A 12,195-nucleotide genomic window follows, 5' to 3' on the forward strand; every position below is an offset into this window, starting at 1 on the left:
TGCAGCACGCTCACTGCTCCACAGTCTCAGGAAGCAACACCTCAGATGATCTTGGAGGCGGGGGTGGGGGGGGTCTCCTCCCAAATCCTTATTCTTCTTTAATTTCTATTCAGAGAGTCTCCAAAGTTGTTGCATTCCCCTCTGCCCTTTTGCAAGATGGCCTATTCAAAAAGGGAGTCTCACAAACAGTGAAACCTAATTCACATGGAGAAGAAGAAGAAAGATGTATCCGGAGATTCTCTAAAGAAAACTGACCTGCACCCTGCCCACCCTTCCTCCAGGGATGCCAAAGAGCACACCTGGGCACCTTCCACAAGGAAGGACGGTGAGACTTGATGGCCAGAAAGGTCGACAGACAGCAGCCAGTAGGGTTCTGTTTTATTTACCCATGTCTTTCCAGAAAAACAAACAAAAAACTGCACAATATGGCCAAAAAATATCCTCTCCCCAGAACTAAAATTTTAAGACATTTAAGCACCATTACTTTTCATCATTGACTCAATGGACACGAATTAGAGCAAACTCTGGGAGACAGTGGAGGACAGAGGAGCCTCCGGTGCTACAGTCCATGGGGTTGCAGAGTCGGGCCTGACTTAAGAGGCTGAGCAACAACACTTCACATATTTCATAAAATTCACCAAGTAAACGATACTTTGCACATCTTCCTAAGATTTCTGTTTTTCATTTCAAAGCTTCAAAACATAAAATTATACCTCAATGGGCGTGTCATTAATTTCTCCTTTCCTGACAACATGTATTTATATTTAAGTGTATCTATTTTGGAAAGTTTCAAGCATGCTACAAGTAGAGAAAATGGTACCACAAGCCCCCAAGCCACTCAACAGCCGGCTTCAATGATCAACTTCTGGCCAATCTCCTTTCCTCCCGGACTCCTCCCTCCAGAGGATTTTGAAGAAACCCCAAGAGGTCGAGATGTTGCATGCTTTCCTCTGAAAAAGGAAACTCCAACTCCTTTTTTTTTTCATAACTTTTTCCATACCCTTGCTTCATTTTAGCAGAGTGAGGTTTCATCTTTTTCTTACAGATTTTAGAAGGGAGAGAGGCCGAGGGGGAGACTCGACCTGAAACCTGGACCACAAGTGCAAGATGGTGACCTTCCTATACTCAGAGCAGAGCCAGCCATCCTGGAAACGTCCAGAACTCGAGGAGCGGTCACGCTGCCCTCACCAGCCACCGAGACAAGGATGTCCACCACCTCCTCTCCGCGTCCCTTCCGACCAGAGCGAGCAGCATTCCCAGCTCAGCATGCCCCGTGTCTTGAGATGCACACAGCAGAACTCTGCAGGCAGTTAAGGGTGGCCGGACCTTAAGCTGGAGAGGAATGCTGGACTCTATAGTGATATTCTTCTAATTCCACTGGGCCCCCTGTCCGGCCTGTTCCCCCACTTACCCTGGAATCTTCTGACTAAATTTGGGAAACTGCACAATGGTAGGGCCACTCCAGCAAGTGCCATTTTTAATCACACAGATGTTCCATTACCAGGCATCCTGACCGCAGAGGGGCCTGTGGTCAACCCTGAGGGTCAACCTGACCCTCCTACGCCAGGGCTCTTGGTGATAGCCGTCTTATTTCCAAACTGGGAAAGGCCAGTAAGTTGTGGGACTTCCTTACGATGCATCTGGACTTTTAAAAAAATAGCAAGAATTATGAAACATTAAAAAGTGCCTTGAGCTAACTTCAAAAAGAGCAATGCTGGGACGTCCCTGGGGGTCCAGCGGGTGAGACTCCGAGCTCCAATGCAGGGGACTCAGGTTCCATCCCTGGTCAGGGAACTAGATCCCACGTGTCTCAGCTCAGAGTTCACACGCCACAGCTAAAGAGCCCACGTGCTGCAATGAAGAACGAAGATTAAATATCCCGTGTGCAGCAGCAAAGACCCAGTGCAGCCAAATACATACATTTATATGTGAAAAGAAGTAAGAGATTTATAATATAAGTAATAGACTTCCCTGCTGGCTCAGACAGTAAAGCGTCTGCCTGCCATGCAGGAGACCCGGGTTCGATCCCTGGGTTGGGAAGATCCCCTGGAGAAGGGAATGGCAACTCACTTAAGTGACTTAGCAGCAGCAACAGCAGCAGCCAGTATTCTAGCCTGGAGAATTCCATGGACAGAGGAGCCTGGTGGGCTACAGTCCATGGGGTCGCAAAGAGTCGGACAAGACTGAGTGGACTTCACGTCACTTCATGTCAATAGATTTATATATAAATATATATATTTAAATATTATAATTTTAAAAATATATTTATATAATTTAATATATATACTTATATATAATTTAAATATATAATTTAAAAAATATATACTTATACTTAAATATATATATATATATTTAAAGAGGAATGCTTAAGAATGTGGACTGGACTTCTCCTCTCCGAGAACTCTTGCTGATTCCCATATTTATAATGAGGCGATGGAGGGCCCCTTTGAGAAAGCTAGTAAGAAACACTGCACCTGAGACAGCCGTATGCTGGGACCCCCACAAGGCCTCCCTGCAGCACATTTAAAGGGCTCTCTACCCCGGGAGCATCCCGAGCCCTCCTCTCCCCCTTCATGAGTCCTGAGATCCTGCCCAAGCCATCTAAGCACGTGCACCCGGAAGGCACGAGCCCCACCTCTGCCCCTGACTTCCCACCCCGCGTAAGACGTGCGCCTACCGCCCCCGGACGTCGCTCAGCCCCACCCACCGACCCCCTCCTAAGGGGATCCCTGATGCCCTCACCCGACCCCGCCCTGTGCTGCTGTCAGCTGAGTGACTCCGGACCCTCCGCCTGGCCCGGGCCCCAGTGGGTCCCCCTAATCCCGTGGACCTGCTGAAGTCGGCTCTGTCTGCCTGCATCCTCTCTGTGAGTAACATTTGCAGACAATAGCCCAGCTGTGAACGCTAGGCAAAAATAATAATAAAATAGCAATAAAAGTGTTAGAGCTAAAACAAGCCGTGTCCACAGAGGTGTCCTGACTCATTCTCTCTCGTGGGGCCCCATAAAGCATCCAGGGGAGCGCTCAGGTGACCAAGGTCCTCACTACGGCACTTCATTGGAGGGAGCAACTTGCTGCTCCCAGCACTCTGCTAAGATCCTGTCCCTGCAGGCTTCATGACGATCTTATTTTGCAGGTCATGACCTTCTCAACCCCTTAAGACAGACAAACACACATACACACGCTCACACTCACTTATTCCCTTTCCAGAGGCTCCAGAAAAGTAGAGATGGTGAACTGGCCATTGTCAACCATGCAGACTGCTTTGACTCCCCAGGACCTTAACTGCAAAGGGGCCCCTGGTCTCAACCCACTGTGTTTAAGCGGCACATGTTCTCAGACTAACCTCACCTTGTTTGGGTACTGTGACAGAGGACTCCCTCCCTGTGCCTGGAATGTTTCAAACATGAGGAGGGGACTTTGAACGTGTGTCCTGAATGGAGACCTGGGGGGTGGTTAGAGCTGCCAGGGATCCCCTTACTGATCCCTGGAGTCCCTCTCTGGTGCTCTCCGTCATGACACGGCGGCAAGCGCTGGGTGCGGGAGCTGGTTTACGTCTCGACCCTGGCCCGGGAGCTGAGCGAATCCCAGCAAGGCACCTGGCTTCTCTCCGTGGTAGCTGCTCCGACCAGGAGGGCAAGGTACTAACCCAACACAGGTGCTGAAAAGATCCAGAGCGTGACGAACGGTCGCCAACTTTGCGGCTCTCCTTTTCGTGCGTGGCCCCTCATAACAGTTCAGAGCAAGCATCTCCTCCCTGCGGCTGAACCTCCCAGTCCCTGAATTTCCAGTGTGCTCCGTCGTGTCTCCCAGCGGACAGCTGAGTCCCAGGATGTCCTGCTCCAGCTGCCATGGGTGATGTTCTGAGAATGAGGTGCGTAGAGCAAAACCCAACAGCGCTCCAAAACGTGCTCTGCCCAGCCGCAGACAGAGAGCCCCGCGGGCCTCCAGAGTCTGATCCGCCCAAGATCATAGGAGCAGACAGGCTGGCCCGCGGGGAGCCTGTGCCCCCGGTCTCTCCAGCCGGCCGCCCAGCGCATCCCGTGGCGCTGCATCCGGACGCCTCGTCTCCGCGAAAGGCGTCTCCGCTGGACCCGCCCGTCGTCGGTCTCTCTCGAGATCTGCAGGAAGCTCCAGCTCTTCCAATGTTCTCAGTCTTCCATGCTCTTCTCCGGGACCAGCTGTAGGTCGGAGGCCTCTCCTTTGAGTCTGTCTGTCTGTCTGTGGGCCTGACAGCCCCACGCGGCCTCCTCTCCCCTGTCCTGGACTCCTTGGCGCCTCAAGGGGGCCCAGCAGGCAGGGGGACCCTCAGAGGGGCCGCTGCTCGCTGGGGGCCCAGGTGACTGCACAGCACACAGCGGACGGATTCGCCACTCCCAATCTGGACGCCAGTGAGACTTCAACCAGGAGAGGCCACAGACGGGAAGAGCCCAGCCTCCCTCCTAAAAAGGCGAGCAGGCCTTACCACCAGAGTAAACAGTTAGATGACTACGAGGCTCCAAATGCAGAGTCAAACCTCCTCGAAATGAGATCCCCCGGGGCTCGCCCTGAAATACCCGTAATGTCAGCTGCCGCTTCAGTGGGTATTGGAAAAATATTTAGAACTAAAATATGGTATTTCTCCAGGGGGCGTATATCAAAAACAGGGGGAGAGCAGCAATTACTAGAGGAACTCGATAAATCTCCTGGCTACCTGTCAGTTCTCTCCAGGTGCGCCAATAACATGTACTAGAAGGACTCACATCTTGCTGTTTCCTCCCCCCATTTTTTTTTTGTTTGTTTGTTCAAGCCTAGTGAAGCTCCATTCAGATCATGGGCAGGAAAAAAAATACCCTATAAAATGCAGTCAGTGACTTAGAGCGTACACCACATTTAAAGGAATGGGCTTCAGAAATGTAGAAAACAAACTAAGGTTACCAGGTGGAAAGGGGGCAGGATAAGTGAGGAGATTGAGACTGAGATACACTCACTACTATATATAAAACAGATAACCAATGAGGACCTACTGTACAGCACAGGGAACTCTACTCAATGCCCTAGAATGACCTATATGAAAAGAATCTTAAAAAAAGTGAATATATGCATACATATAATAGATGCACTTTGCTATAGACCTGAAACTAACACAGCATTGTAAATCCACTATATTCCAATAAAAATTAATTTTTAAAAAGTCCATTTACAATTAAGAAATGTTGTCCTACTAAATTAAAAAAATTAACACCAAAAGAATGGACTTAGCTAAGACTTTCCCTCAGTGCTGCTTACAATCCAGGGAATCCGAATGCCAGTCTTCCTGTATTATTCATTCCATAATTGCTGGGTTTTATTAGAAATATGATCTATTATAACCTTGAATAGAGTACATTAAATGACATTGAAAATTAGATTATTCTGATTATTAGAGAAGTGAGAAATGTGCTAAACATTTGTAAGACTGATAATCAATCAGGGTATCCATCTGAGTGTAATAAAAATCAATCTGGAGCCAGTGCGTTTAAATCTAATTTTTTAAGCATGACATTTTCCTCAGAGTTTCTCTCTAAAATGTCACCATCTTCTACAACGGTGATTGATTCTGTCTCTAGGGAGAAGCACTCACTCCAATTACTTCATCCACTGCACACAAACCGCAGTCCACTTACAAAGAGGCCGAATGAATCACAGCAAGAACGATATATTTTGGGGGGCGGGGCACAGATAGATTTATGTCAGTCAGGCTGGAAAATCACCAGTCTTCCTCCGCCAGGTCAGACAGAGAAAATATGCTACTTAGATCTCACGTGGCTCTTTAGTATCTTCCAACAGAAACTAGGAATTTCCATAATGGGTTTTTATTTCAACTGAGATAAAAAAAGAGGAAAACACCGTGGCTTATGTAAAAAACATGATTCTGTTCATGTCTTCTTCAGAGAAAGAAAAAAAGGTATGACTGTTAATTTAGCCTTCCTTCCCCCCAAACTTCCACCCATCTTTTAACCCATTCACCCATCAGCAGACGATTACTGAACTCCAACTGAGGTCACCAGGAGACTGGCCAGCTGGGGACTCTTTCTCTTGAGAATATTTACTTGGTGGAGGAAGGTTAATGATGTGACTTCCAAGGGGGACTTCCTGAGCTGACCCCACATTCTGTACAGGGACCACTAGCCTGGCACCCCCTACCACTAACTCAGCTTGGCCCTCAAGAATGGCACATGTGAATACTGACTTTAGAGAATGTTGGTATTTTCCTGGCAATGGGAGGAGAAAGGGGAAGATGACATTTATGGAACCTTTGCCATGAGCAAGAACTTGACATCCATCACTCACCAAATCCTCAGGGGTGGGGCCCCGGGGCTCCTGGCCCTGGGTTTGCTGAGCCGGTGATCGGCAGTGAGCCTTGGCTTTCTCCCTGCCTCCCGTCTCGTCTTCCCAGGAGCGAGGACTTGTCTTAGTGAGTCTGAGGGAAGGCACTGGAAGTTCTCAGCGGCAGCCCTCCCAGGCCTTCTCTGCCTCTGCCCTCCTCCCCCAGAAAAGGGCATCTGGCCTGTTCTCCCTGCTGTGGAAGCTCCCAGGGGTGAGCTTTGTCTGGGGGAGGCCTTTGGGTATCAGTGCTGCCCAGGACAGGGCAAGGAAGCTCACCTAACTCAGGGGTGAAGTCCAGGAAGCCATGAGCCACCAGGGCTGCACATGGCAAGCTGCATCTTCCAATAAGCAAATGACTCCGTAAGTTAATTCACACCCGTTGAAAGGAACATTACACTGCTATCAAAAATCATCTTTTCAAAGGCAATTTAATGACATGGCTAAATATCCACAATGCTGAATTTAGTATCTCCTTAAAAAAAAAAAAAAGAGATCAGAAAAAAATGGAACACACACATATATGCATTGAAAAAAGCAGAATAAAAAAAGTCAAAATATTCATAGGTCTTATATCTGGGACACAAGATTCACTGTGATTTATCTCTCCTATTTTGATAAATTTCAGTACTTTCCAAATCATCTGCAGTGAGCTAATGTTGCTTCAATTATTATTTTTTATGTTCTCATTAATTATCTGTTTTATTCAAAGTATCAGTAGTGTATAGAGGTCCATCCCAACCTTCCAGTTCATCCCAGCTTTCTGCCCTTGGTGTCCATATGTTTGTTCTCTGTGTCTGTGTCTCTATTTCTACCTTGCACATAAGATCATCTGTACCATTTTCCTAGATTCCACATGTAAGTGTTAATATACAATATCTGCTTTTCATTCTGAATGACAGTCCCTAGGTCCATCCATGTCTCCACAAATGACCTAAACAATTTAATTCCTTTTTATGGCTGAGTAATAGTCCATTATATACATGGACCACATCTTCTTTATCCATTCACCTGTCGATGGACATTTAGGCTGCTTCTGTGTCCTGGTTATTGTAAACAGTGCTGCAATGAACGCTGTGGATATATATGTATCTCTTTGAGTCATGGCCATCAACATGGCAAACGACAAATACTGGAGAGGGTGTGGAGAAAAGGGAACCCTCCTACACTGTCAGTGAAAATTGCTCAGTCACATCCACCTCTTTGTGACCCCATGGACTATATAGTCCATGGAATTCTCCAGGCCAGAATACTGGAGTGGGTAGCTGTTCCCTTCTCCAGGGGATCTTCCCAACCCAGGGATTGAACCCAGGTCTCCTACATTGCAGGCAGATTCTTTACCAACTGAGCCACCAGGGAAGCCCAAGAATACTGGAGTGGGTAGTCTATCCCTTCTCCAGCAGATCTTCCTGATCCAAGAAGCAAACGGGGGTCTCTTGCATTGCAGGCAGAGTCTTTACCAGCTGAGCCACAGTGGGCATGTAGATTGGTGCAGCCATCAGGGAGAACAGTATGGAGGTTCCTTAAAAAACTAAAAATAGAGCTACCATATGATCCAGCAATCCCACTCCTGGGTATATACTCTGGAGAAGACCATAATTCAAAAAGACACATGCTTTGAATATTTTTTTTAATGTAGGTTTTTTTTTGGTTTTGTCCTTCAAAGGGAAGTGGCTTTTCTCTAACAGGAAGAAGGTTTTCAGACTGTAAGGTGAGTCTCAGAAACAAGCTGCTGACATGGTGATTTCTGCAGGTACTTTTCAACTGACTCCTGAGGACTCCCACTAACCAGCATCACCTCACTGCTCCCACGTTCCCTTCTGTGGCCCCCTAGGTGCTCCCTGCACCTGCCCTGACCTCTTGATGACATACAGTCTCAATATAACAGCCATCTTGGGCCTACGGAAATCCAACTTCTGCCCTAAACACCCGACACCTTCCCATCAGACCTGCAGTAAGAGCAGGGGCTGGACAGAGTCCCTGGGCCTGTCTCATTCCTTGTCCTGTTTTATGCCTTTTGTTCACAACCGGCTTCCTCCTGGGTCCTCGAACATACTGGGGAATGGTCCACCGCAGGGCCTTTGCACCAGCCCTTCCTTCTGCCTGGAGCCTTTCCTTCCTGCATTCTTTATTCAGATCTCACAGTATAAAGCCTGAAGCCTGCCCTGACTACTTCATTGCAAACTGCAATCCCCCACCCCGTGCCCCCCACAACAGTCCTATTCCATTTCCCTGTTCAGTCTCCTTATTTGTCCTTTTAATTATCTTTCTCCCCCATAAGAAGGAAAATCCCTGGTGGGCAAGGATTTTAGGAATTCTTCACCCCAAACAGCACCCTAAACAAGTCTTTGTTGCTGATGGAGGCTCTGAGAGGGAGGCTGAGTGCTGGGGCGGGCAGGCTCTGCTCCTGGTGGGAGACCTGTGTCAGCGCTGTGCTGGGGTGAGGGGGTGAGGGCACCTGGCCGGCAGGAAGACCCCGGACACGGGGACAAATCGGACAGGGAAGAGGTGCGGTCCCATCAGAGGTTGGGCCTCTCAGGGCCTCTTTAAGAAGACAAAAAGAAGCTCCCTCTGCAGGAAAGTGCAGATGTATGCCCGCCAGGAGACGGAGAACAAGAAAAGTCCCTAAATGCTCAGACACTAGTTCAGGTGAATTTAATACAACTATGATGGCCGCAGATTCTGCCACAGACTGCTGTTCAGCTTAGGACAAAATCTAAATATTCTAGAGGCCATAAAGGAAAGCGTTTGGCAAGAGAGCAGCTCCTTGGAGACACGCCAAGGAATGTCCATCCTTCACCCAAGCAGCACCTTGGGGATGGTCATGTCAAACAAGCCAGGCAACTTCCTCTGTTTTTTAAGTTCTAGCTACAGTAAAGCAGCTTACAGGAGGGGGAGATGGGAGGGAGGGAAGGGGGGAGGAGGGGAGGGAGGGGGCAGATGTTTTCGTTTTCAACTAGACGTCTTAGGAGTGCAGTGCGACCAACCACGTGAACCAAGTTCCTCCATCTTCCAGGTAACGACTGGGTTTTTGGTTAAACTAGGTTTGGGACAAGAGTCTCCATACAATATGAGAACCTTCACAAAAAGTTACCTTCTTTGGAAAGAAAAGAAAGAGTAGATTTTTGAAAACAGCAACATACGCTCACTGAACACATTTGGAAAGTTATCAAATCTGCAAAGAAGAAAATACAGATTATTATTAATCCATGTCCCAGAGATACACCCTGTTGATGCTTTATTTTTTCCTCTTCCTTTTTATGCATTTATATGTATATTTTTATTACAGATCATAGGCCATCTCAATTTTCCCATCTTGTTTTTCACTTAAACTTAACATTGTGGATATTTCCCCATATCATGAAAAAAATTGCTTTCTCTGTGGCATAATGTTCCTTTCTATAGAACTAAAGAACCTCTTGAAGGTGAGAGAAGAGAGTGGAAGGGCTGGCTTAAAGCTCAACATTCAGAAAACTAAGATCATGGCATCCGGTCCCATCACTTCATAGCAAACAGATGGGGAAACAATGGAAACAGTGACAGACTTTATTTTCTTGGGCTCCAAAATCACTGCAGACAGTGACTGTAGCCATGAAATTAAAAGATGCTTACTCCTTGGAAGAAAAGCCATCACAAACCTAGACAGAGCATTTAGAAACAGAAAAATCACTTTGCCAACAAAGGTCCGTCTAGTCAAAGCTATGGTTTTTCCAGTAGTCATGTATGGGTGTGAGAGTTGGACCATAAAGAAGGCTGAGTGCCAAAGAATTGATGCTTTCCAACTGTAGTGTTGGAGAAGAATCTTGAGAGTCCCTTGGACTGCAACAAGATCCAACCAGTCCATCCTAAAGGAAATCAACCCTGAATATTCACTGGAAGGACTGATGCTGAAGCTGAAGCTCCAATCCTTTGGCCACCTGATGTGAAGAGCTGACTCACTGGAAAAGACCTTGATTCTGGGAAAGATTGAGGGTAGGAGGAGAAGGGGACGACAGAGGACAAGACAGTTGGATGGCATCACTGACTCGATGGTCACGAGTTTGAGAAATCTCCGGGAGATGGTGAAGGACAGGGAAGCGTGGCGTGCTGCAGCCCATGGGGTTGCAAAGAGTTGGACAGGACTGAGCGACTGAACAACAACAACAATTACTCAGCCACAAAAAGGAATGACATTGGATCATTTGTAGAGAGGCATGCATGGACCTAGAGACTTACTTCATAGAGTGAACTAAGTCAGAAAGAGAAAAACAAATATCACATATTAATGCATACATGTGGAATCCAGAAAAAGTGGTACAGATGAACTCATGAGCAGGGCAGGAATAGAGGCGCAGACAGAGACGGGCATGTAGACAGGGAGGGGGTGGAGAGGGTGGGACAAACTCAGAGAGCAGTGACGTATACACTCCCGTGTGGAAACAGACGGCTCGTGGAAGGTGCTGTATGACACCCGGAGCTCAGCTCGCTGCTCCGTGATGGCCGAGAGGGGAGGGCTGGGGCAGGGGGCAGGCCGAGAGGGAGGGGACATATGTACACATACAGCTGACTCACTTGTGTACAGCAGAAACCAACACAACATTGTGAAGCAACTGTACCCCAACACAAATGAAAAGACTGGAGGAGAAACCGCCACCTTCCCCCAAGGACACGGCAGAGACCCTATCTGGTACCCAGCGCTGGACACAGAGGGGCCAAGGTGTCTGTGAGGGAAGGGGCCAGACAGCCGTTTGGTGGCCTCCTTGTCTGTTCCCCTCTCTTTCTGTGACCTTACCAGGTCTCCGCCACTGTCCTCGGTGTAGTCCAGGAGACTGGGCCAGACTGGATGAACAGAAGGAAATTTACAGAAGCACCACTACCTTCGATCACTGCAGCCACAATAAGTCGGAATAAGACCAGACTTGGGGCCAACGAAGTGGAAAACACCTGCCTAAGAGGTCCAGGTCTTGGCTGTGTAAGGGGACATGCTCGTGATTCCAGGCGGAGCTCTCCCGTATGACTACCTCTGGGGTCCACCTGTTCACCTGTGAGGTCAAATAGGACTCTCCCGCAAGGTGAGCTCTGGTCGACCCCCAGGCAGAGTTAGACTCGCTCAAATGCCCACCACACATGTGCCAGGCACTGTTCAGGCAGGGGGGAAGATGGCACTGACCCGAATGCCCGAAACCTACGCCCCACGCATGTTTCTATTGAAACGAGGTCAGCGTAGAAATGGAAGAAGTGTGGCCAGAGACAGTGGAGAGGACAGTGAGGTTCGCTGCACCACAGGGGTGAGAGAAGGCACGGCTGTGAAGGATGTTCATGAGAGCGGTGGAGCCAGGGCAGGGCTTCGGGGCCACCAGAGGCCAGATTCACGGACCTGTTGACACAGGACAGAGGCCAGCAGGCTGATCTCTGTGGAGAACCGAGAGCAAGTATTTCACGCTTCAGGGGCCACCCAGCCTCTGTCAAGGCGACCCATTTCTGTGGTTGATTTCAGAAAATGGCCACAGATCAGCAGCAGAAACGAACGGATGTGGCTGTTCCAATAAAACTTTATTTGTACGTCCAGGTGACCCACTGGGTCTGGCCCACCCGGCTGCAGCTTGCTGACCTCTAAATCAGGTCATTCATCAACCTGAACAAAGTGGTTTTGCTTCCGTCTGCAGGGGGGCTGGGGGAGAGGCTTCCGGAAGTGAGTGGGCCCTGAGTAAGCCAGGCGGCCCCAGGGAGGTGGCTTCCACTAGGCGGGCTGACTGCCTTCTTCCCTCTTTAATCTTCTCTATTATTCCTCTTAATTACAGACGTCAGACTCGCTCATTATCACCTGTGAGACATCGTGGTAATGACTCCCTCCCACTCCCTTCCAGCCCGG

The 12,195-nt window shown here is 48.5% G+C and overlaps 1 protein-coding gene and 1 non-coding gene across 8 annotated transcripts in view; one reads left to right on the plus strand and one right to left on the minus strand.

The window, feature by feature from the left end:
- Nucleotides 1–12,195, minus strand: part of RARB (retinoic acid receptor beta) — a 593,227-nt gene that overhangs the window by 44,399 nt on the left and 536,633 nt on the right. The gene's annotated exons all lie outside the window — the stretch shown is intronic.
- On the plus strand, nucleotides 1,969–2,040 carry TRNAG-GCC (transfer RNA glycine (anticodon GCC)). The gene has a single exon. It is a non-coding gene; the product is annotated as a tRNA-Gly (tRNA).

This window comes from Bos indicus, chromosome 27 (assembly GCF_029378745.1).
Source record: "Bos indicus isolate NIAB-ARS_2022 breed Sahiwal x Tharparkar chromosome 27, NIAB-ARS_B.indTharparkar_mat_pri_1.0, whole genome shotgun sequence".
In the NCBI taxonomy this organism is placed as follows: domain Eukaryota; kingdom Metazoa; phylum Chordata; class Mammalia; order Artiodactyla; family Bovidae; genus Bos; species Bos indicus.